Source organism: Ambystoma mexicanum, chromosome 5p (genome assembly GCF_040938575.1).
Source record: "Ambystoma mexicanum isolate Mex_15411 chromosome 5p, UKY_AmexF1_1, whole genome shotgun sequence".
Lineage (NCBI taxonomy): Eukaryota > Metazoa > Chordata > Amphibia > Caudata > Ambystomatidae > Ambystoma > Ambystoma mexicanum.
Window position 1 is genome coordinate 1,158,263,549 of NC_090930.1, and position 26,125 is coordinate 1,158,289,673.

General features: G+C 45.8%; 1 protein-coding gene across 1 annotated transcript in view; it reads left to right on the forward strand.

Moving 5' to 3' along the window:
* The window catches only part of CARMIL1 (capping protein regulator and myosin 1 linker 1), a 1,545,633-nt gene that overhangs the window by 1,116,870 nt on the left and 402,638 nt on the right, over window positions 1-26,125 (forward strand). The gene's annotated exons all lie outside the window — the stretch shown is intronic.

Genomic DNA, 26,125 nt, shown 5'->3' on the forward strand with positions numbered 1-26,125 from the left:
TCTTGGCTCCACCTACTTTGTCCGGATCAAAGCGATGATGCTTTGCAGACTAAGAACCTGGGCTATGGACTGCAGTGCATATGAGCATCGCCTAGGATGCCGCCAGCATTAAAGTTTTCTTTTTCGCACTCCTTCATCATACCCTGTTACTACAAGGAATTGACCTGAGGTGATTCAGTTGATAGACATGATAGACATCGCTTCACACATATAGTAATTCACTCATTCAAAAATGGGATGTCTCTATTGTATGCCTGGTGCCTTCCCCTTTTGCCCCCATCAACACTGTGACTGGAAAAACATACCAAAATATCTGTAAACCTTTTTTTCACACGAAATGCAGTACCCCAGTTTGTTTCTGATTGGTTAGTTACGTAGTGGTCTATGCAAGGATTGGTCCATTGAAAATATGTTTATTGCTTGGGCTTGGCTATTTTTTAAAAATATGTTTTATTGATTTAAAATGTTTGTAAAATTTCCAGTCTATCTCCTCATGGTACAATGCATTTAAGAAATGACACGAATGATACCACATACAAATTCTTACATCAATCCACATAACACAAGTGCTGCGAACAGATTTGGTCATGATACTTATCCCCCGAGAGGGTGATACCAGTGAAGGAAACAGGCACCCTGCCGGACAAGCAGAGGCTCTTGCGAGCAATTCATCGCCCTGTAACACAGCGAAACACGAATATATCAACCCACTTCTTATGATTTTGTGGAATCAGTATATGGTGCAGGAATTGAATCACTGCAATGGTTTCGCTTGTATTTTCACCCTCCATTAAACGGTTCCACCAAATCTCTTCTTCATAATGATAAAGGTCCTTAAATATATGGATCATGTGTATAGTTCTTTCTTTCGTAAGACCTGTACAGTTCAACAGGAGATGTCTAAAAGTTTCTTTAAAATCAGCTCTCCCACAGAATCTGCATCCATCTGTGTTTGATATACCTCTAATTGCACTTATTTCATTTGTTGTCAGAATGTTTAAGCAGGCTCTCATAAAGGTTTGATGGTATTGTTTATTTGGGAGATCTTCAAATATTTCCTTGTGTAGTTTAATTTTCTGCTGACTAAGGTTCTGTGTGCAGCCAATTTGTATGATCCCGCTAAGTCTTGAGTCTTTATCCAATCCCAAGTTTCCAACTTCGTGGCCACGTTTGTTGGGTTGTGCACTAGTTCGTCTTCTGAGGATCCTTTTTCTTGCAAAGTCAGAATAGTTCTCTCTCACCAAGCCTTTAATGCTTTCAAATTTGCATCAAAGATTTCTTTGTGAATTATATTGAAGATAGCTGGACGGTCTGGTGTAATCACCTTTCTAAAGAACATCAATCTATTCCTCTCGACGATGGCTTGGAAAGATCCAATACATAATTCCTTTCTTATTAAGGGCATTGGAGTAGACGATGGTAGGGTTAATAGCTCTCTCCAGAAATAGCTTTCTAATTTCAACCATAGTGTTTCTGGTAAGTTTAGAAAAGCCTCCGCCCCATAGGTTAATGATGGAATCACCTTTGCCCGGTAGAATTGAAGAATTGGCCTCATAGAAAACCGACAGAATTTTCTCTCGATTGTCTTGCGATGTCAGTTTTTTTACTTTGTCCCATAGATGTTCTTGCATCTTTCGTTCCGCTGGATCATTACTCATGATAACTCCTAAGTATTTGAATTCAGAGACCGTCTGTAATTTCACACCTTGTTATTCGATCTATTCGCTTTTTGGAGGGACATTATCTTTGTTTTGATTATATTGATTCCCAATTTGTCGTTTCCAATATACAGACTCGGGTTATCCAACTGTCTTTGTAGACCTATGGGCGTTTGGTCTAATAGGATTAAATCGTCTGCGTATAGCAGGCGAGAAATCACTTCACCTCCCATTTTAGGTGGATAAGATCTCACTAGGTTCTCTGAATCCTTGAAATCCCATAAGTATGCGTTAAACAGGGTTGGAGCCAAAGGGCACGTCTGCTTAACTCCTCTTGATGTTTGTATGGGCTTGGAAAGTGTGCCAAGCTGATTTAGGCGTACTGACACTGACGTCTCCATATGCAAAGCTTGAATTTGTTCCATATGGTTCCGGGCATTCGTTGGCTTTCAATTTCTCCCATAGAAGCTCCCAATTTACCTTGTCGAATGCTTGGACTAGGTCAATGAAGGCCAGATGGACGCCCGGGCTTCCTTCCTTGGTCCTTGCTTTTAGGATGTTAATTAGGAATATGTTTGCCACCGTTCCTACTTTTTTTTTCACAAAACTAGACTGGAACAGGTCCATTAGATCTTTATCTGTTGCCCACTTTGAGAACATCTCCAACAGAGTTGAGCCATAAACTTTGCCAATAACGTCTAAAAGCGCTATTGGCCTATAGTTTTTTGGAGGGTCGCTAGGTCCATGTTTATAGATTGGAACTATAATGGCTTTTTTCCACGAAAGAGGGATCGTTTTGGTTTGCGTGATGATGGTAAATATCACTTGGCCGATGAATGTGGCCCATTCTTCTGGGGCTTCTTTTAGATGGGCGTTCGTCAAGCCGTCTGGCCCAGGGGCTCTTGAGGTATTCAATTTCTTAATTTTCATTGCGATTGATGTTATATCAGTGGGCAATACCCATTGACACTTACTCACCTTATATGGTCTTGAACTCTCTATATTTGGGGTTTTAAAGAGTGTTGTAAAGTGGTCGTTTCACTTATCCTCTCCCACATAATTGTGGATTACATTTGCAGGGCTACTTGCTAGCGATTTAATCACTGACCAAAATTCTCTTGAGTTATGACCCTTTAGTAATCTCAACATGGTTTCTGAGTCTTCTTGATTCATGGTGGCCTTATGTGATCTTAGCCAGTTTTTGTACACCTTTTTGATCCGGTGTACTTCTATGTCCTTTTGTGACATGATTTTTTGCTACTCGCACTGCCTTTCTCACTTTCTTCCTTTCTTCAACTGGGATTTTGTCATAAGTGTGTTTGTTTCCATTTGGATTCCTCACTGGGATGTTGGTCTTGTGTCTGTAGATGTTTAAACACTGATCATAGTCCACCAGCATCTCACCGTGGGTTGAAGCTCTCTTAATGTATGACAGAGTTAAGCTCCTCATCGTCTGCATTGACTTCTTCTTATTCTTCCACCTGCTTCTTCAAAATCCATTCTAATTGTATTGCGTATTTCCTGGTGGGTTTTCCAGTCGAATTCAAGCAGGTTATGATCACTGTTCTCAGTATGTACCACCTGGAAATTGGTGATGTACATTAGGAATTCACGTGATACAAAAATATGGTCTGGCGTTGCTGAGATAGTTCTTTTCCCAAGTAGGTATAGAATTACCGTCGTCTTCTTTCAAGAGATGAAGATTGTGTAGATCTCTTGCTTTCATAACCTTTGCTCATGTTACACCTCTTTTCGTTGCTGGAGTCTTTATTGAGGGATTCTTTGTATTTCTTTGCATTTTTGGGTATTCCAAGTTAACATCTCTGCAAACAATCAGGTGACAAGGATGGTACTCTGATGCAATTTTGTTCATGATTTCATTTGATTGCATTAGAAACTGATCATCACTTAGCATTAGCGGATTCCAATAAGAATTTACTATAATCAGATCTTCTGCTTATGTTGTTGTTATAGTTTGCTGGGATCCTTCCCACTTTAGATGAAGTGCTTGAAGGTATAATGATTGACTCTATTACCTTTAATACTTGAAGTTCTTTGTTTGATCGGCCCATAGTCAGTAGGCCAGAAAAAAGACGGCCAAAAACACCTTTAGCTGCAGGTGCAAGGTAGCTTACATACCTGTCCTTAGCTGGTTCATCTCTTAACCAAGTCTCCTGAAGACAGAGTACATCAAAATCTCTTAAGCAAACATTGCTTGGAAATGTCCTTTGCTCCCACATTCTGGATTTGCTAACTTCGTTTGGTCTGGTTCAGAGCTTGTGAAATCCATCCCCATTTTTGTCCCTCTTGTAATGACATCTGTTCTTTGACGTCAGATGCAGATTTAAGGTCATCCGACTCACTTTCTTCTGGAATAAATGTAATCTTTAACTTAGATATCGGACCTTTAGGGTATCGACCCACTCCCAATGGGTCTTCAGGGATTGATGTTGCTTCCTTCTGTACCACAGAAGGCATGAGATCTTCTTGGTTTTTTTGATTTTGCTTTTCCTTTAGTGACTCATCTCGGCCTCCCCTGCCAGTCTCTCTGGTAAGATTTAATTTCACAGGCTTTTCCTTTTGACATGGTTCACTGTAATCATCTTGTTTATGGCCTTGTTGTCTTTCTCCTTTTCAGGTTTTAGTCTGTTCATTCAGTAGCAGTTCACCAGGTTTTCGCTCTTTTGATCTGTCACTATATTTTTCGTCCAACTTCCCATTAGCTCCTCGGTAGTTGGATAATTCGTATCCCAACATTAAGAAACTTCCTGCTGCTTGTGATATCATCACCCTCACCACCGGTGATGGAATGTGGAGATAGACACTGTCTAATTTTCCACTCACTCCAAGTTCAACGATTTTAATATCCTCCGTAGAGATTGATCTTAGAGTGGGTATGCATTGGAATAAGATCATAACGTTTTTCCTATTGAGGATTATTCCATCAGAGTTTCCTATTGTTTCAAGACGAAAGTTTCTAATGCTCTTAATCTTGTTCTTGTAAGTGACTCTTTCACCTCTTGTCGTTTTAGAGGTCTCTTCAGACTTTCTCGGAGCTTGTGTATGTCTCGGATTTTCTTTCTCCTTCTGTATCTTTTTGTCTCATGTTACTCTTCCACCTCTTCTTTCTCTCGAGTCATCTCTTCTAGTTTTATCAGCCTGCTTTGTTGGATGTCTACTGGGAGAACACGGATTTCTGATGTCTCCTTTGGATGACTTTTCTTGTTGTTTCTTCGAGTCAACACATCCCCTTCTGTCTGTTTCAATTTTGTCTCGTCTATCGGCCAATGAGAGAAAGGGAGCGACGTGACTTTGGGGCTGCCAGTTGTATTACTTATCGATGAGGTATGTAGTTGGTGGTGATTTTTTTCTAAGCAATAAACCTCAGAGTCCATCTCCTCTGTAGAATATTGTGATAGATCCACCAGGTCAGTTAAATCTTCTGAGGCGACAGTCACAATTTGCTTGCTTGTTGTTGGATTTGGGGAAGAGTAGCCCTCAGTTCTCTGAGACAGTTTTTTTAGGGGAGCTTTTGGGGGAGCCCTTTGAGCCAACACAGAGAAGGCAGCTTCCTCCTCCGTTTCTTCTACAGGTCCTTCTTTTACGTTGTGCTGTAATTCTTCAATTACGACTCGCCTTTTTTCTGCAGGGTTTCTGCCCAGTGATTAGGAAAACACTGGGAACAAATCATCCGTATGAATGGAAGAAGTTTGATGTTTTAGGGGGTGCCGATCTTGAAGGGACTTCAGTTCAATTGCTGTGTGCAGTTCCATGACAACGCAGCCGTTCAAAGACTTCTTTGTTGACACCTGCTGCGCTGCCTGCTTGACCGTTCCCGTCCCTCTGCTTTCATCTTTAACCTGGCTGTCTGCTCGACAGGACTGTTGTTGGCCCTGAGCTGCAGATCTTTTGTTCAGCTCTGGTGCTCCTTTCTTCCTTGGTGTGTTTTCATCCATCACTGATCTAGTGAGCGCCCTTGGTGTCTCCTTCTGTCTTCCTTTCAGCATACATGCTTGGGAACTATTATTGGATGTTTCCACTTTTATAGTTTCCGTACTTTGATTCTTTGACAGTACCTTATTCTCAGCTTTTTGTTGGCGAGGGCTCGGCCCCAATAGTTCTCCTACTGCAGGTGCGGCACTAACGAAACCCTCCAAGAAGGTTAGCTTGGTGTACATCATTGCCAGCAGAGAGGTATGATCCTTTAGAGTATCATTTATCGCTTCATACAATTTAGAAAAAGGGGCTAATGCAATTGTTATGGTAGACATAATTGCCATCAGATCTGTTTTTTTTGTCGGGGTTTCCTTGGATAAGGTTTCTGCAAGTCTTGATGAAGTTCACCTTCTTACAGGCAAGAGGAAGGGGGTCTGTCTCGGTTCAGTGGTGCCACCTCCCTTCGGGCTTCCATTATTTGACCCACTGGTTAATGGTAGAATTGTATTATTTGGTGCCGATGTTGGTAGTGTGTCACATGTCACAACGAGGGCTAACCACCTTTAGTTTTTGTCTTTACTTTGATGTTCTGTAGGCCGTAGCATATCATCGGTGACTCTTTCCTCTAGTACTTCTCCAACCTCAACAGGTGTGAATTCAAGTCCACCTCCCTGATGTTCTTTGTGTGCAGTGTTAGCCTCATCTGAGAGCGCTTCATCTCCATCCGGTGGCACCTCAAGGGTGTTTGTTTTTTCGCTTCTAAAGGGACTGGCTCCTGTCACCGAAATCGGCAGTTTGGTCGCTGGTAGCGTCTGCTTGTTGCTGTCGCGGAGGTCAGATACAGGCACGTTAGTTTTATGGAGATCCATATTTTCTTTCTGAGGGCCAAGGTTGCTTCCATTGACAAGCCGGCCCACGAAAAGACTTCAAGGCCCGGAAGCTGTGTCCCAGGAATAGTATCCACCCCTTGCAGGATTTCCGCATCAGATAACTCTCCCAAAGGTGAGTTCTTTTCGTGACACTTTTTTTGAGAAGAAATGTGAAACTATTGATTGATTTAGTATACTTAATTTGAAAGTTGAATTTATCTTGATGTATTTACAGGATTTGTTTTCTCCTTGTCATTGGATTTTGCCAGAGTGCCTTTTTTTGGGGGGAATGTCAGAGGTTGTGTCGAGCCATTCTTTTTCATAAGTTTTGCTGTCTTCTTTTCCCTTGGTTTCACTGTCTTTTGAATAGGGAGTTTAAGTTTAGGCTTGTTTGTGTTATCATTTGGTATGTCCAGGTCAGTTGAATTAAGCGGGTTTTCTGCATCTTTCCTACATTCCCTATCATCCCCAAGGCTCAAAATAGAGTCTGTCCCATCCGACACTACCATGGGAGATTGTGGTGGCCCCAGTCTATCTTCAGTATCAAGACTGTTCGTATTAGCCCACAACAGTGGGCTTTGAAGATTTTCCAGGTTTGCCCTTGGGTGAATGTCAATTTCTGTTGTCACGTTTTTACCACTTGGGCATTCAAGTTCTAAGTCCAATCTGGGAGTCTTAGAGATTTTCTTGTTGGTTGACATTTTTGGAGATCAAGCTCGCTCTGTATCTGGTGGGGGGGCTGTTTTATCAGCTTTGCCTTCTCCCCCCCTCCATGGTCGGGGTTTGAAAATGTTGTGATGCAGGTTTGCCACTCTGGATCTATCCCGCAGAGGTCCCGACATGTCAGAGCCCCTCCCGAAACCCGGGATCCCGGGCCATCCAGCCCCTCTTCACCCCCTCCTCCCTCACTCCGATGACAAAGTCCTGCTCCTGCTCAGCATGGGCTGCCAATGAGGCCGCCGTAGGCAGAGGCACTTGGGTTATTAGAGTTTGGATTTAAAGCAGTGGCAGTGGCTGCAGGTCCCTCGTTCGAGTCTATGATAAGAGGGGGCGGTGAAGGGGCCCCTCCGAGTCTCAGCTCGATCATGAGGGGCAGAATCTTCTATCGAGGTCTTACCTCTTTTCAGCGGGCTACGATGTTCCAGTCCAATTTCCTCCGTACGATGTTGCTGGCTACTGAGACGCCTTCCTTCTTCCTCGTGGGGTTTCCCAAGGGCCATCTCCCGCGTGAACTGCCGTAGACTGCCAACTCTCCTGCCGGACTCTGCGGCCACTCCACGGCCGCAAGCAGGTTTTAAAGGTTGGCTCCTCCTCACAATGTAGACAGCAAGAACAGACCTTACAGCACGCAAGATAAATTGAAGGTAAATTGAAGGCAGACTGTCGTAGACTGCCAACTCTCCTGCCGAACTCCGGCTTGGCTATTGTAGTTTGAATGGAGGGTATGGTGCCAATAAAATAAAAATTCAAAATGTACAGCACAATGAGCAGAAGTTCTAATCGCGCTTACATACAACATGGACAGCAGTGCATGGGAGCATTCCTCACAAAAAGTAAAAGAATAACCTTGGCTGCAGCTGTGCAAACTTCCTCTCACAAATGAACGTGACAAAGCAAACGTAATCTCAGAAAACAAATGTCAAGTTGTCTTGATGCAGAGTTTAATTAACATTTTTGCTTTGGTGTATGGCAGCTCTGTGGTGGCTTCCACAATTAGATAGTAAATGAAACAATCCAAGATGGCTGACCATGTTTTAACACCTTACCTTCCCCTGTCATGTGACAAGGACCAGAAAGATGCGCATGATGGGAAAATAGGCAGAGCTAAAACTCTCTGAGCCAGTACAATTCAGAAAATAAGGGAGGACAGCACCCTACCAATCAATACTCAAGAGGGGGACTATAAGAGGACCGGGGTTTGCTGGAAGGTACTTAGCCCTCTTTTAGAGCTTCAAAGGGAAGCATTAAGCTGATGTGCTGAGAGGTTCATGGAGACATGCATAGAGACTGATGATGGAAGAAGCTCCTGAGTACCCTGAAAGGGTACGATGTCCTTTCATCGCAGGATTTTTTTTGCGGGGTTTTGTACTGCGATTTCTTTTTTTCCCGGGGAGGGAAGGTTAGGGGAGGTTAATAAATTATATGTCTGGGGTGTGGGTGTTTGGGGAATACATAACAATTAAGGAAAATGTGGGGGGTTGGGGAGGACCCCCAAAAATAAGTGAAAAAAAATTTGATGGGTTTTTTCGTTAAAAAGAATTGCGGTAAAAAACCCTGCGAAAAAACATCCCACGATTAAATGACATGGAACCCCCTGAAAGATCCCTAGACCCAAGAGGAACAGTGAATGCTCCAAGTATTGGCCAATAATGTTATTGGCAATACCCTTTTTTTCAGAGCCAGGTACGATTATGGTGCATTCTCAAAGTAGCTATTTACAAACCCAAAGTTAGTGAGGTTTGTTTTCAATTCTCCTATTAAGAGATCTGAACACCTTTTTGGCTGAGAAGGATATTCTGCTACGTTTTCAGGTCGGGTTTCATAGACACATGGGAACCTCCTTGAACTCCACGATACTGAAGCTCCTGCTGCAGATCGTGAAGGGGTGCAGGTAAGGTAACATATATATGGCTCCTTGGACTTGTCTTCTGCCTTTGACTGTGTGCAGCAGCAGTTGCTTTGGGACAAATTGATGGAACTCAGGGTGCCGACAAAATTGATTCAGCTTATTGCTTTATTACACGTAAACTCTAGTGTCAGGGTTCGCCTTACTATGCAAGGGGCAGTATTTGGGCCCAGTTGGACCAACTTGGGGCTTAGACATGGGTGCACCTTGGTACAGACACTCTTCAATCTTTACGTTAAAGATATTGATGACCTATGGGCAACCCATCAAGTGATCCTGGTTAAATTGGGCCATTTACAGCTACATTGGTTGGCCTTCGCGGACATCATTATCATTTTTGATAGGACTCCGCAGGGCCTCCAAAGAAAGCTGTATATTTTCTTTCCGTATACTTTAAAAAACAACTTAAAGGTTAATGGGCAAAAATCTAAGGTGGTGTTTTTTTTTTTCCAACTATAGGAAGCGTAAAACTATGTGGTGGTCCTTGGGCGCCGAAAGGGTTGAACAGATGGCTTCCCTACGCTACCTAGGCTATAATTTAACCAATGTATCGTCCAACATTCTATGGACCATAATGCGGAAGGAGAAATTGGTACCTTTGTTGTCCAACACGAAGATGATTTATAGGAGGCTATGTAGATATTCCTGCCTCCCTGTCATAAAATACTACCAAGGCAAGATTTAGCCCATTCTACTATATGGCCTAGATATTACATCGGCAAATCTTGGACCTACCCTAGACGCGATGCAGGCTATGGTGTGGAAGAATGTGTTGGGGCTTTGTAGTGCCATTCCGAGGGCAATCTTGCGCCATGAGTTTAATCTAATTTCCCTTAGTGCCCGATTTCAGTGGAAGCAGTTATTGATTTTCCAAAAATGTATTTCCCCGCCTCACAATCCCATCTTTGAGGACTTCCAAAAAATGTTGATCACATCATCAGTCAAATCTGTAATGCAATTCAGAGGCGCCATGGGCGCACTGTTAGCTCGCATTGGGTCCTCTGAGTTGAAAATGACAGAAAATACAGAGGGTGTGAAAAGAAAAATGTTTAGGGATGATTGGGGATTGACTCTGGAGGCTCATCTTACCTGGAATGTGCAAGGTCTCCTCGTCGGTTGGGTGGCCTTTGTGTAACCTCAAATGTTTTCCATGTGCTAAGGCCCCCTCGACATACATGCGTTTCAAGCTGAACCAATTCAAAACTAAAGAACGGACCAAACACTGGGGCGAAGAACGGCAATCTATATCCTGTCATTTCTGCAACTCGTGTTGTTGCTTTGAGATGCTAAAGCATTGAATTCTCGATTGCCTCATGCTTAGTACAATAAGAATGTCTTCCTTTCCTAAGGAAAGTCACAGCTTTTCAAGGGACAGCTCCAAGGAGCTCTTGTGGTCGGCACTTGTGTGGGGTGAAAATGTGTCCTTGGCTCTCTCACTTGTCCATTTCTAAACTGCTATTAATTGTAGCAAATTCCTTTTTTCTTCTATTGTTTCGCTTCTTCTTATGTTGTTACTATATTGTCTTAACTCTCTTTGGATGTTATCTAGTTTTATGCTTGTTGTATTTGCTATTCATATGTTGTGTAAAGTTTAATTTAAACTAAATCACAATAGCAAATAAAAGAAAATTAGAAAAAAAGTTAGCTAATTTGTGGCAATTTCCATTATGCCTGGCAATGGTAAAAACAAGGGAATGTTAGGCTGCAATTGGAGGATTTTCTTTTACCCCACTTTCATTACTGCTAATGGGTCACTGTGGCAAAGAACATAGCATGTAGTCGCTTCTTGTGCTCCCAACACTCCTCATACATAAAACCTCCAAATTGTAAACTCTAAGAATTGCAGCCACCATTGCTTCTTTTCCTCTGTATGAGGGTTGTAGGGATTTCGAGCAATGACCCAACTTACGAGACAAGCTTGGTTAAACAATGTTTTAGTATGATTCACAATATAAGGCCTTGGATTATATGAAGGCCTATGTGCCCTAGGGAAGTCTTCTCAAGATAATAGGAAAATCCTTAATAAACTAGTGTCTAGGATTGGATAATTGAATGTGTTGCTCTCTTTCTGTGCCTGTACCTCAGGATGAACATACAAAGTCTTGAATCTATTCTTATGCATCGCTGTCTCACAAGGGACAGCTTATTCTAAGAGCCAAAGTTCAGTAATGATGGAGGGTGTTCAAGTTTCACTGTTAGGGTGATACAATCGAAGTATGTGTTTTGTTTGGTGCGTGGAAAATGAATCCAAAGTGGATGATGCCCTCTAAAGGACTGTGCTTAGATATGTCAAGTTGCAGTTAACAGAAAATGCAGTACTGCGTTGGTGGTCTCCAAAGAGTTCTAAATTAAAACTCGAGTGCTACTTTAGCTCATTGATACCACCAGCACTGGGTACCATACAACCGTTGAAGTAGTCAAAGCTGGAAAGTGCCATGCATCATGAGCTAAAATAAAATGTTGTGTACAGCGGTATGGAAAGTGCAGTATACGATGTGGTGAGTTGGAGAAACTCGCCATCCTTTTGTATGAGGGGGCCAAGTCACACGGGACTTTGGTGGTTCGGCTGCTACCTGGGGTGTCTTAGGAGCAAAAGCAGGGACGTAATTTCACCAAAATGCCAGGGGTAGCGGAAGTGACATCACATGACCCTTGACCTCTGATGACATCACAGGAAGTTATGTCATTTGACACCACCGTGAAGTGACATCACCGGAAGCGATGGAACACGATTGTTTACCCCGTCACAAACCAGGAAGTGACATAACATAGCATTGTTTCTAAGTACACTATGAAAAATATGGTTACAATATTTCTGTAACGTGATATACATTTCCTACAAGAATGGATTACCATATGTATAAGCAGAAAAAAACATGCTATAACTGCAACTTGCGTAAAGCAAAATACATAGTCCGAAATGGATGCTTATGCTACTCTAAATGCTTTTTGGAGGCTTTTGTCTGCATTGGGAATTTGAGGTGTTTAAGAGCAGACTAAATCAGTGACTCGCTCCCTGAAGTGTGCCTGAAATAAATCTTTGAGTCTAGCAATTATTGCATTGAATTCCAGAAAGACAAATAGCTCAAATCGCCACGTGAGGTAGCAAGGGAGACCACAGGGGTAGCAAGGGAGACCCCTGGTGACTCATAAATGACGTCCCCGAACAACTTTCTCCTCCATATTTCTGTGGACCCCCAAACTTTTTGCTTTTGTTTTTTAACCTGTCCTGAAATTTTACAGGGACTGCCCTGGCCTTTTGTTCATTTTGTTATTGGGAAACGTATCAGCCCTTCAAATTATCAGTACTGGGAAGTTTCCCTTTTGTCTTTTTACTTTTTTGGTAACTTTAGTAACTTTAGCAGTGCACACAGCATCATACAGTACAGTGGCAAATCTTTTGTCTAAACTACACTTTTACACTTGGGATTTTTGGTTACTTTTGTATGTGCCTAAAAACAAGCTGGTAGCAGCAAATATATTTTCACCATTTTGCGTTATTTCTAGTGTGCAAATTTGCGTTTACCGCATATGGCTACCGAACATGGCTAGTGCGGTAAGATAGCCACATCGCAAGATTTTCACTAGTCCTTTGATCATATTGTTGTTTGGCCGTCTTCATGCCTTGCCAGGCAAGGAAATCCCATATAAGGCCATCCACTTGCCTGGGAAAGCCTCTGCTTTCGCGGGCTAGTGATGCCTTTGTGTGTGTTTGTGTGTGTGGTCCAGGAAGGGGGTTGGACTGCCTGGTCCCACACCACATCCATGGTTCCTGAAAGTCTGAGGATGGACATGAGTGAAACCCACAGTGGTCCCTCATTGGGCCACTTGTGGCTGTTTGAATAGTGCAGTTCCTTACCATTGGTGAGCCTGTAATTGCTTCCAGGTAGAATTTTGGCTAACAAGAGGACCCGTGCAGCCATCTCTTCAGATCAGCGTTGAGTCAGGTATCCTGTGTAGAAGTGCAGCCAACTGAAGATCTGTGGATGACTCCCGAAGAGACCCAGCATCCCTTCCTGCGTTTGGCCTGGAGAAGCCCTGCTGGACTACCTGATCTGCGAAGGCCCTTAACGGTGCTTCAAACCTTGGACTAGTGGGACCAACCAGTATCAATGCGTTCTCGATGATCCAGCCGCCTTAAGCCTTCGAAAGTGTCCCTGGACCACATGGTGGACTGACCAGCTCTCAAGTGGGCTACCTCGCTAGAACCGTCTCCGTTCTGCGTATGTCTACGGAACTTTGGTAGTCACCAGCTTGTGGTGTAAGTCGCCTTCCTGCTGAATTTCAGCCACCAAGCTTCATGGGATCCTGCTCCGGAAGGTCTTCATCAACCGCAAATAGTACACCTGCCGTCGCCTGTGTGCGGTGGCCATTGCTGGAACTTTCCTTCCCCCATCTGGTGAAGTGTCCTGAAGAGGTCTGCCTCTGTGCCTTCAGCATTTCTTCCCCGGCAAGGGTTGCATTCTGCTCCTGGAAATGTACAAAAGAATCCTTGCACCCACAGCGCCTGGGCACTTCACACTAGAACCAACGGTAGGAAAACCTACATTCAGCGAACCCCAGTGGACCCATCTAGTCATCTGGGAAAATCAGAGTCAAGGGGGTAAGTAATCACAATGCATTCGTCTCCACCTGTTCTCCTTAGAATAAACCTTAGAATAAACTTTGATTATTCCATTTCTTTGCTTTTTGATCATTGCGTCTAAAAGCCATTGTATGATTTTGGGCCATACTGCCCCAGCCAATGACATTCAGCCTTCTAAGCTCCACCCTTGATGGCCATCTTCAGATTTGTACTGCACGTTTTCGTGTTGGGAGTCATCATGTTTCCCTCCTCGAGGTGTCAACAACTTTTTGGCCTATTTTTGTGAGACATCATCTCAATTTTTCATCTTCTTTCACGTTGTGACTACTGCCAGATCTCTGGACAGTGAGTGGCTGCAGGCCCAGGCTTGAGCCTTCTATACGTCATGGTGAATGCCATGAGAAACAGCCTCTTGAAGGTCCGTGCAAATTGCATCCTAAAAAACATCTTTATTGAAGATCGGCATCTCAAGTGCATCTACTGCTTACCTCCCAACCACGATGCAGACAGATGTTCCATCTGCCAGGCCTTCTGCTCCATAACGCGGAAAGACTGCCATCGAAGGTTAGTGGCGTGGTTTGAGGAAGGGAAGGCCTCTGACTCAGTCATGCCTCTTCCCGGGTCGTTAGGCCGAAAGAGCGTGCTCCCTCTGACACAAAGAGGTTGAGATCCTTTAAGGACACTTCCTCAGGGAAGATACCAAAAAAGCTAAGTCATCTCACGCTCGGACTTCTTCGTCGACAGTCACTGCGGCGGTAGAGCCTAAGTCTGAGAGACACTGGTCTTCATCACCCACCCCCTCTACGGGCAGTCTACTATTGAGCGGCCATGTTCCGTCTGCGAGGAAATCGCTGACGCCAGCTGCGAAGCATAAGACCTTGCCATCACAGACCTCGTTGAGGGACCCGTCAACGGTGGAGCCGTTGATGACCTTATCCACACAGTCTGTTACCACGTCGATGACTACCTCGCCCACGAAGAATAGTCTTCCATCGACGACTTCAATCCCGTCAACAGGCTTGTCCACTAGAGTCACCATTTCCACTAAGACGATTGCCACTACCAGAGTGGCCATGCCACCCAGGTCCCGTCAGTGTTGTCGACAATGACCCCCGTCAACGACGGCACCATTACGTTCTCTGCAGGCCCCAGTTATCTCCTCCTTTCTTATGGGCTCGAATTTGTATTTGCATTTTTTATTTTTATTATACTTTATATAGCGCCTTTAACCAAAGCGCTTTACATAGAACAGTAACGGTACATTAAAATCAGCAATGTAAAACAATGTTAATGGTCAGGCAGTATCAATCAATCAGATGAAAAAAGCAGATGGATTTTTAAAGAGGAACGGAACAGAGAGTAGGAAGTAATAGAACGAAGAGACAGGGGAAGGAGGTTCCAGTGGAGAGGAGCAAGAAGCTGGAAAGGGCGAAAGCGAGATTAAGCACAAGAGGGACGGGGAACATTGAGTCTAAAAAGACCAGCAGAATGGAGAGGACGAGAAGGAGAATAGAATGAAAGGAGAGATGCAAGATAGTCAGGGGCAAGACCATAGAGAGATTTGAAAACTAGACAAAGAATATTATATTTGAGCTGAGAGTATAAGGACAGCCATCCAAGTGAGGCCAGAGAGGGAGAGATTGAATCCCAGTAAGAGAGGAGACAAAGTGAGCGAATAGAAGAATGATCGATTGATTGATTTAAGAGGAGCAAGACGTGAACAGGGGCGACTAAAGAATAGGACAGAACAGTAAAAGAGTCGAGAGAAGACTAGCGAGGAAAAAAGAAGCTTTGTAGCATGAAAGGTGAGAAATGGGCCAATTTTGCGTATGTTATAAAGATGAAATCAGCAGGCGCGTGATGTGAGGGAGATGTGATGAGTGAAGGAAAGATTAGAATCGAAGTAAAGACCAAGGTTACGGGCAGTGAGCGAAATGGAAATACTAGAAGGAGGAAAGGAAATGGAAGAAGGAAGATACAGAGAAGAGAGAGTGTTGGCGTTAAAGAATAAGACTTCAGTCTTTCCAGCATTTAAAGTAAGAAAGTGGAAGGTCATCCAGGATTTAATAGCAGAGAGGCAGGAAGAAAGAGTGTGATGGATAGCCGGTGTGAAAGATGAGAAGGAAAGAAGAAAAAGCTGAGTGCCATCAGCATGAAAGTGGTGTGATGCTCCAAAAGATGAGATCATATGGGCAAGGAAGGAGGAGTATAAAAAGAATAGGAAAGGGGCAAGGACTGAACCTTTTAGGAACACCATGATCAAGGGAAAAGGAAGAAGAGGTGCCCCAAGAGACAGCAAAAGTACGATTAGATAGGTAAGATGAAAACCAGGATAAGACAGACCCACGAAAACCAAAAGAGGAGAGAGAGTCCAGTAGCAAAGAATGAGCCACCGTGTCGAAGGCAGCCGATAGGTCAAGAAGAATGACAACAGAGGAGTGTTTTGACTAACGAGCTGAGAGGAGAGAGTTAAGTACGCAAGTCAAGGCTGTTTTGGTAGAATGGTGGGGACTAAAACCAGACTGAGTGGGAGGAAGAAGAGATAGATCAGATATGAATGTTGAAATTTGTGAATAAACAAGGCACTCAAGAACTTACATAGAAAAGGTAGGAGGGATATAGGACGAAAGTTTGAGACAAGAAGGGGATGAGCTGTGCGATTCTTTAAGATATGAATAATAATTGCGTGTTTGAAAGTAGAGGGAAAAGTTGAAGTGGTAAGAGAGATATTAAAAAAGAAGGCAAGAAAAGGTTTCTGGAAAGACAGATGCCTCCATCTCTCGCTTTTCTCCCAAGAACCACAATGGACGCACCACTCTTCACCCTGTCTACTTTGTGGCCTCCCAGAGTGTCATCCCCAGTTCCAGCAATTCATTACTCCAGTCCTTCTGAAGAGAACCTACCAGAGAGTTTTTACTCCGACCAAGCAGGCAATCCGGGAGAGTGTGATCCCATTTTGGCAGTGCCTCAGCAAAGGGCTCAACCATCTCACCAGCCATCTCGTCCTCCTAGCCCTTCGCTTCATGGACCAGCAGGGGCTCCTGCAGTGCCAAGGGAAATGTCAATGGACATTTTGACTACTCTCCACACACTGGTGTCAGAAATCCAGCAGCGTTCTCTACTGGCTACCCCTCAGCAATTGGTGGTTGCACCTCCTCCTGTGCTGGAACAGACCGCTCAGACAGACACTGATACCAATACTGTCACGACCCAGGATATACAGGGGATTAATGAGTTTGACTACACTGTCACAGATGGGGTGCCTCTTGACGTCGAGGTGCCCTATACTGCTGTGTAATTGTATTCATGAGCTTGCAAATCCATGTAAGATCCCATGCTGGAGAATGAACAAGTTACTTACCTGTAGCTACTGCTCTCCGGCATGGGTCTTCCATGGATTCACATGCAAACCCTTTCTTCCCCTCTCTGGCTCTTGGTTCCTACTGCCACTTTACGTTCTTGGCCACATCTGAGGATGGCCAACCAGGGTGGAGCTTAGGAGGAAAAATGTAATTGGCTGGGGCAGTATAACCCAAAGTGACAGCAATAGGGTATAGATGGGACAAGCAGTTTTATCTTTAAAGCAAAACTGCTTTAATATTTACCGAGGATTCCCAGCCTGATGACGGGGAACATTCATGAGCATGTAAATCCATGTTAGACCCATGCTGGAGAACAGGAGTTACTGGTAAGTAACTTGTTCCAAACCCAACTCTGCAATGTTTTGCAAACTTTTTTTGGTAGGGGTGAAGATAGGGTTAAGTTATTGGGGCAGCTGTGTCCCGATGCTACTAATTCTCATTGGTCAATATTTGCTATCAGACACTGCAAACACTGTTGGATGGATTTTCACCAATCCTGTGAAAGAAAGTCTTGCCTGGTCTGCTCACAATCATTTCTTGGTTTACTGAAAATCCATCAAGCATTTCAAAAAATCCCCCAAATATATCATAAATCCCATTCAAAATATCTTGGCTCGCTGACTAACAGCATTGATTTTGGAGGCCCAGATTGGCTATTTCGCATTAGACGATCCATTGTGGGCACGTGAATTTTAGTAAGGGGAAACGAGATTGGCTAATCATCCTGATTGGTTTGAGGCCCAGGCACATTTTACAAATTTCCATAATTGTTATTCACATTCCTTTGAGGGCATTCCCTCAAACCTAAGCCAGGACAAAGGTGCGGGGGCGTGGTGGGTGCTCACAGAAAGGGGCATTATTCCTACATGAGCAAACCGATAATGGCAGTCCTGACCTTGTCTGGAAGGTTAGTGCCAGGGGGCTACAAATTACCCCTTTTCAAAGTTTATGCAGTACAAGATTTGGCTATGCACCAGGCAGTATGACGATTGGGGATGGGCCCATGGCTGTCCCAATGGGCCGAGTAAGTGGTTTGCTGGAGCATGGCCAAAGTCTCTGCAATGGGCAAAGGGGCCACTGGGCATAGGTACAGGCCGTATAATGGTCCTTCAGGTGCTTGTTGCATTAAAACTGCTAATTCAGTTTTGTGCAATATTGTCACCTAATAATCTATCCCAGGATAAAAGGAGGGCCTTCAAATTATTATAGACTAATTCTTACGTTAAGATTAAACCTGCTGATAAGGGTTGAGGAGAATTGTCCTGTTAAACAGTTCTGATTATGACCAAACAGTAATGGCATTGATCAGCAATTCAACCACTATGCCATACTAGATAGTAATGATAGGTTAAGACCGCTTAATAGTGTGCTGAGACCTCTGTTGGTATTTGAAGGGGTATGCTGCGAAACTAGTGAAATGAGATTCTACCCGTAACCTCATGTGTAAAACGCATATCACTGCTATTACTAACTGGACGTGCTTTCCCCTGAAATAACGATAGTTAACATATGTAATCACACAAATTGTGAATTTATTGCTTGTCACTTTTTTTTAAAGATCTGTTCTCAGCTGAACAGAATCTTTTAAAAAAGCAACATGGAATAAATTCACTATGTCAAACTGAGCTGCAACCCAACACCTAGACCTTAGTGTGGAAATCCAATATATTACCATGGAAGCTCTCGGAGCATAGATATTCAGCAGCATGAATTGGGGTTCCTTGACTTAGTTAATACCAGATGCTGTTGCATGAATTTAATTTCCGAAAACGCACAAAGACTCATTTCACCCTCCTGGCATATTCATACGATCACTATGAGGGCCATTCGTATATGCTGTGGGTCTATGAGGACACATTCCTCCAACCACTGTCCATTGATGCTTCATTACAGAGATTTGAGGGATAGGCACCAAATCTTTTGATCACACTGTTCAGCTCCTAATAACATTCGATTAAACATCACTTTACACAAACATTCCTCAATATGAGGCGATAGAATCCATAAGGAGTGCACTGAAGAGAGGTTTAATTCCATGTGGAGTGTCCTTGGCATTTATCATCCACCTCTGCATAACTGCTCTCTGCAAGAACATCTTTGCTTATTAAGACTTTTATTTGCATTTGCTGTCTTTGTGCCAAGGCTTGTCAATTTATATATTGCCAGTTTGAAGAATAGTGACATTTACTAAGACTCTTTTTTCAACAACATACATTGTTAGTGAGGGTGTATGGATGACACATTTTTGATCTGATGAGTACCTATAGAAACATTGGAGAAATTCAGTATCTGGCACAATCTCCTGTGTGAAAAGTTTGAATTCACAATGCATCTTTACACAGAAGAAATATCACATCTAGACCTTCTGATTAAACACCAAGAAGGACACTTTGTATGCAACTCTGAGTAACCTTTGGTGCATCAATACCATACCAACTGTCAGACCACATATTCTGTTTATTGCGTCACCTGTCCCTGTAATCTAATATAACTGTTTGTGCTTTAACTGTCTGGACATTTCCTCCATACAAAACCAGGCCTTTTTATTTTAGCCCACTTCCATTTTGAAACTATGAATTTGTTGGTGTAGTAAAAGTGCCATTAATTCAATTACAGCCACTCTCTTACTGCACTTCCAAATTCTTATTGAGGCCCCTAATGTTACACAGTTGGATCAGAATGAAGGACCCAGTATGGCTAGGTGTCCATGGATCCAGCGGTTTGTATTCCCTCCACACAAAGGTGTCATCGATCCTGTGGTAAAAAAGGCACGCTCTAATGGGAACTAGAGCAATGACCCGCTCATTCATTCACTGTTAGACTCTTAACAGTCTGTGAAGTGGGACTGACCAGCACAGTTCCAGCATTCCATGGATTTACCCTGTATTTAATGTGAAAAAGAGTGTCTTAGAACCCAGGGTTCTAGCTCATATAGAGCAGGGGCTGCCACACATCAGGACACAGGGAGTATCCATCTCCCACAGGATATTTTACATTTCCCCCCAGCTACAGGCGCTTTATTGAAGAGGGCTAGACCACAAAGACCCAGTTACGCTGGAGCCATCGACTCCATTTCCTACCGTGTATTTTCAGTCAAAACCCACGCAGGCAAAAATGTAAAAAGCTTCAAATCAAATTTCTTTGTATCTGTGTATGAAGGCATATACACATTAACTAGTCTGCAATATTTCTCCTGATGGTTTGGACTACAGCTCCTATCAGCCCTAGGCAGCATAGTTTCTGAAGAAACCCACAGCCGACCCCTCATACCCAGCTAACTATTGCCCAGTCTCCATCACTCCTTTCCTGGGCAATCTCCTGGAAAACCTGGCCATCTCCCAGCTTAATCTCCACACTGACTCTGTTGGTTGTCTCCGTGACCAGGCGCCTGGCTTTAGAGCTGCCAGGAGCACAGAAACTACTCTCCTGAACATCCATGAAGACCTGCTCTCCAACCTTGACTCTAACACCCCTTCTGTCCTCATCCTACTCAGTCTCACTTCTGCCTATGACACGGTCAACCATGCCACCCTGCTCTCTGTGAAAACTTGAGTATCACCGGTCAGGCTTGGCTGACCCCTTTCCTCTCTGATCGACCCTCAAAGGTCCAACTTGGGTCCTTCCTTTCCTTTCCTCTATCTCACTTTTTACCTGTGGTGTTCCCCAGTGGTCTAACCTCTCTCCCTGGTGTTTCAACTAATACCTGGCACTCCTTGCCCACCGCATTGCTGCTCTTTGCTCCAACTTTCAGTGCTATGTGGATGACACTCAGGTTGTTTTCAGGCTCCCCTCTGCCACCTCTTCTCCTTCTCTCACCTCTGATTCTCTCTGCTATTCAGGAGTGGTGTGTCTCCAATGATCTCTGCCTTAATTCCAGTAAGACAGAGATTCTCCTCATTGGCACACCTGCACCCTCCTTTCCTGTCACTCTCTGGCCAGCCTCCCTTGGCTCTCCTCCTGCACCCACAGTGAAGCTAAGAACTTCGGGGTCATTTTAGACTCAACACTCCCCTTTTCTCCTCACATCTCTGATGTCTCTAATAAGTCAGACTACCAACTGCACTGAGGTATTGTCCCTTTCCTCTCCTTCCCCCAGAAGCTTACTGTTTCTAGAGCTCTGGTTTTCTTCGGGCTGGACTACTGTAACAACCTCTTTCTATATCTGCCTGGTTCTACTCTTCACCCTCTGCAGCTCATTCAAAACAGCACTGCAGGACTTGTGCATGGCCTCAAGCTGTGGGATTGTATCTCTCCAGCCCTGAAATCTCTTCATTGGCTGCAAGGATTAAATTCAAGACCCTTTGCATTGTTCACACGGCTTTCTGGTGCCTTGGTCCAAAATGCCTTTTTTCCTCAGCAGGGGCCTCCCTCTGGAGCAGCCTCCCGGCCACTCTGAAACTTAAGGAGATCCATCTCCGGTTCCGGAAGCACCCCAAGACCTTCCTCTTTGCTTCTGCCTTCGCTCTCCCTCTCCCCTGCAGATATGTCTGCTTCGGCACAGTGCACTGGATTACCCTCTGATTTCGGGCGCAGGTCCATGCCCACCCAGCTACTCATCTGCACTGCCCCTGGCAACCCTTGCACTTGGGTCTGTATCTGTTAACCTACAGCTCCCCTACCTGCGTACCAGACACCCCTTGTCTGCACTCAAAGCCTGCACTTGCCACCTTGCTGTCTGCACTACCTTTTGTTGTGTTGTATCCCATGCTCAGCACTTTTCATTTCTCCCCTTTACCTTGCACTTTCCCCATTCCCTCTCTCCTGACCTTGCATGTTCTCAATGTCAATGCACTGGGCCTAGTCAGATCTTGTTTTTTCCTCCCTTGCCTCGTCGCACTCTGAAAAACTTGTGTATGAACACGATACAAATAAAATATCACATCATAGTTGGAGGGTGATCATGGGAGTCGTAGTCCAAGACATCTGAAAAGCCGCAGGTTGCAGATCCCTGAACTAGATATATGGGGAGAAGCATGCATTCTGAGTTCCACTTGGGTAAGGGTAGACAATAGGGATCCGGATTACAAAATGAAATGTTGACTGGTAATCTTATCAGTTTCTAATTGACGGTCCATTTGGCGGCTTATTTTAGTTTGGCATTTGTCAACCAATATTTGAAGGAATTGCACATAAAGTTTCCACCATCACTTGTTAACGCAGTGGAATTGGATGTTAATGTTGTACCTGACAATAAAAAATGGGTGCAGAGTGTCTGTCTGATCCTAGGTGGTTAGTGAATGTTTTCAATGAATATTAATTTATAGTCTGCAGTTTTGCCACTGGATAGTAGAATGTCCACCCGTAACAGTATTAACTTTTAAGGTACACAGATATGTTTGTGATCACCATGATGCTGTAATTTAAATAATGTATTATCTACGGCCCCGTTGATAGGTCAATAGTCAAGTGCTTCTCCAGCATGGGGTTTGGCATGTATTCACATGCTCATGAATATTCCCCGTCGTCAGGCTGGGAATCCTCGGTAAAGAAAAAATCAGTTTCAATTTCGTTTCTGAACTGTCTTTCTACTAGTAACATTACTGGTCTCTGGGTCATACTGCCCCCAGCCAATGACTGCCCTCTACCTAAGCCCCTCCTCTGGCAGCCATCTTCATATTTTTACCGCACGTTCAAGTGTTGGGACTCCTCGTGCTATAGCTCTCGAGCTTTTACTGCGTTTTGCGATTTTTCAAAGAGTTTTATCTCATTTTTTCGGTCAAGAGCCTCAAGCTCCACTGTTTCTACTTCCGATCAACGGGGACCCGTTTCGGAATTTTCTACGCCCCTCAAGGGCAAAGTTTTCGTCGAGTTACGCTTCTTGGAGGATTCCAGAAGACCTTGAGGCCTACCCCGTTGACATGGCCCAGGACAAAGGAAGCTCGACGCCCGGATCCAAGCTGTTCAGGAACTGCCCTGGATGCGGATTGCAGAATGTGTTGAAGGAGGACGAGCATTCTAGATGACTCTACTGCCTTCATGAAGACAAAACACATGTGGAGAAGGACTGTGCGTTTTGCAAGAACATGTCAGAGCGGACCATGAAGTATCGGCGGATCCGCCTCACCAACTGGCTGGAGGGGAAGAGCCCAGCAGTAGGTGAGAAGAAGAGGAGAACTCAGGTAAGCTTCTGGAGAAGCCACGATCGATCCCGACGGAAGCAGCCGAGGGGGAGCGAGGCAGTGATGCTCCCCCCAAGGTGAAGGCCTCAGGCACGCCTAGAGTCGTGAAGGCCTTGATCACCCGGCTAAGGCCTCTATCGAGGGAGTCGTGGTGGCCCTGGCGAAGCCTGTGGAGGCGACCTCGGGCCCAGGGTTTCCCTGCTACCGCGGAGGGAATCCTCTTTTCAGCCCATCGATAAGACCCCTGTGAGAACCCCGGCGGAAAAAGAGGGAGGGGGGTAGGCCATCACGGACACGGATACAGCCTCTGAGGAGCTGGCTGGAGTCGTGAAGATCCTCAACAAGAAGTTCGAGGAGGTCCTGTCCCACGGGAGGGATCCCGACGAGGCGGACAAAGAGAGCGACGGAGGTGCCGACCAGGTTCCCGTGGAGGCGGAGGATTCCACTCCCCAACCGTCATGCCCGTCGCAACCGGTACACGAGCCACGGGACAACTCAGAGCCATCTTGATGGCGATCCAGGCCTTATATACGGAGATAAGGACGAGGTTGCCCTTACCCCCAACGGACGATCCAGCGGAGCCTGGCCCGTCGGGGAGCCCTCCAAGCAAGCGGAGGAGAGTTCAACCCCCCACCCTTCCAGCCTTCGCGGCCCTCACAGCCTTCATCCCCTTCCCCTGATCCTAGGGAGGACACAGGAACAGAGACGGCGACAATGGGGAAGGATGACGACGGTGGTGACGACAGGATGGGCCTTCCATCACCACCTTCTTGGGCCTCCCCGCCCGACGAAATTGGCTCCTTTCACGCCATGATTGCTAGGCATCCGAGCTCTTCGAGCTCTGCCCCGAAGAACAGAAGAAGGAAGGTTTCCACTATCAACGGCGTGAGGCCAAGAGGAAGACGGGTCTCTCGGTCCCATTACTAGACGACATCTGGGGCAAGGGGCTGTTGCTCCTGAAGAACCCATCCACGACCCCTGCCAAGAGAGACTGGTACGAGAAGAAGTACCGGGTCCCGGATTCCGCCCCTCTGTGCCTTAGGCCGCAGCCAACCCCTGATTCGGTCATCTCGGCGGCGGCCAAGAAGAAGGCGGCAGGGGCTATGGCTTCGACTTCAACCTCCCCCCCGGACGGCGAGAGGACGAAACTGGACGCCATGGAGCGATGGGTCATCTCGGCGGCGACGACGATTAAAGCAGCCAACGTCCTAGCAATTGTGGCCCGCTACGTCAGGGAGCTTTGGTTTAAGATAGCTACTCTGCTGGACTTCCTCCCGGATGACAAGAGGGCGGAGGCCCTGGAGATCCTGCAGGAAGGCGAGGTGGCATCGGACCACGCCATAACTGGGGCAGCGGACATTGTGACACTGGTTTCCGCCGGTTGGGCAACGATGTTCGTCTTCGACGGCGTGGTTGGCTCAAGGCGACCGATTTCCGCCAGGACGTGCAAACCAGAGTTTTGGACATGCCCTTCGACGGGAATAACCTCTTTGGCAAGACAGAGGACGAATCACTGCAGGCCATCAAGGCCGACATGGAGACGGCCCAGGCCTTGGGGGTTTTGCAGCAATGACGGCCGCCCTTTCGGAACTCCGGAGGCAAGCAAGGTGCCTCCAAAGGATTCGGCGGCGGCTCATCGACGTACCGCCAGGTGGCCCGCTCTTCATCGCAGGAGGCCTACAAAGGACGATGCAAGTCAGGAGGATCTCGTTGTCGTCGCCAAGGAGGCCAAGGCGGCAAGGCCATCACCAAGCAGGATAGACGCAGCCGTAGCGTCGGGCCCCCACCTGAGCACCCCGGTGGGAGGCCGGCTGGCAAAGTTCGTCAGCATGTGGGAGTCCATCTCCACCGATCGATGGGTGCTGGATGCCCTGGCCTGTGGGCACACTCTTGTGTTTTTAAAGAAGTGCCCCCGCATTCCACCCCTGGCCAGAAAGGAAAACCACGTCCCTCAACTGCTGCTGGAAATAAGGGCGATGCTGAAGAAAGGAGCCATCGAGCTAGTCCCAAAGAGGCTCAGGGGTTCTGGAGTGTACTCTCGATACTTCCTTCATCGTTTAAACAAGTACATCAAGGCCCAGAAGTTCCAGATGGTCACCCTCCAGCACGTGCTGGGGCAGCTGGAGGAAGGTGACTTCCTATCGTCGCTGGACTTGGAGGATGCCTACTTTCACATCCCCATTCTAAAAGGACATCGAAAGTTTCTCAGATTTGTAGTCCAAGGACGGCACTACCAATTCAAGGCCCTTCCTTTCGGATTGAAGTCGGCGCCCAGGGTATTCACCAAGTGCCTAGCACCAGAGGCGGCGCGGCTGCGCCTGCAGGGGATCCACCTCTACCCCTACCTGGACGATTGGCTCCTCCGAGCAAAGACAAGAGAACTTGCCATCAGGCACACAGCAAACTCGCCATCAGGCACACAGCGAAGACCGTCCAACTGCTCACGGATCTGGGATTCTGCCTCAAATTCGCCAAATCACACCTGGTTCCGTCGCAGGTCGCACTGTTTCTGGGAGCCGAGCTTGACACAGTTGCGCGACTGGCCTCCCCGTCGGAGGAAAGGACGAAGGCCATCATGGGAAAGGTGCAGCAGCTTTTGACCAGGGAGGTGGCCAGGGTGAGGTCCATCAAGTCCCTTTTTCGGCATGATGTCCTTGTGCATCTTCCTAGTGCGCCTGTGCAGACTGCGGATGCGTCCACTGCAAGAGTTCCTCGACGGCCGTTGGATGCAAGCAGCGGGCAGCTTTGAAGACAGGATCTCGCTCAACGAGATCTTCCGCCAAGTGATCCGGTGGTGGGGCACCCGCGCGCAACGGGTATGGACTTTCAGACCCCGGCACATCAGGAGACGGTGATGACGGATGCCTGCCTGTAGGGATGGGGAGCACACACCGGAGATCTCCGCGCAAGAGGCCTTTGGCTCCCGGAGCAGAGGTCACTCCACATCAACGTACTGGAGCTCCGGACCGT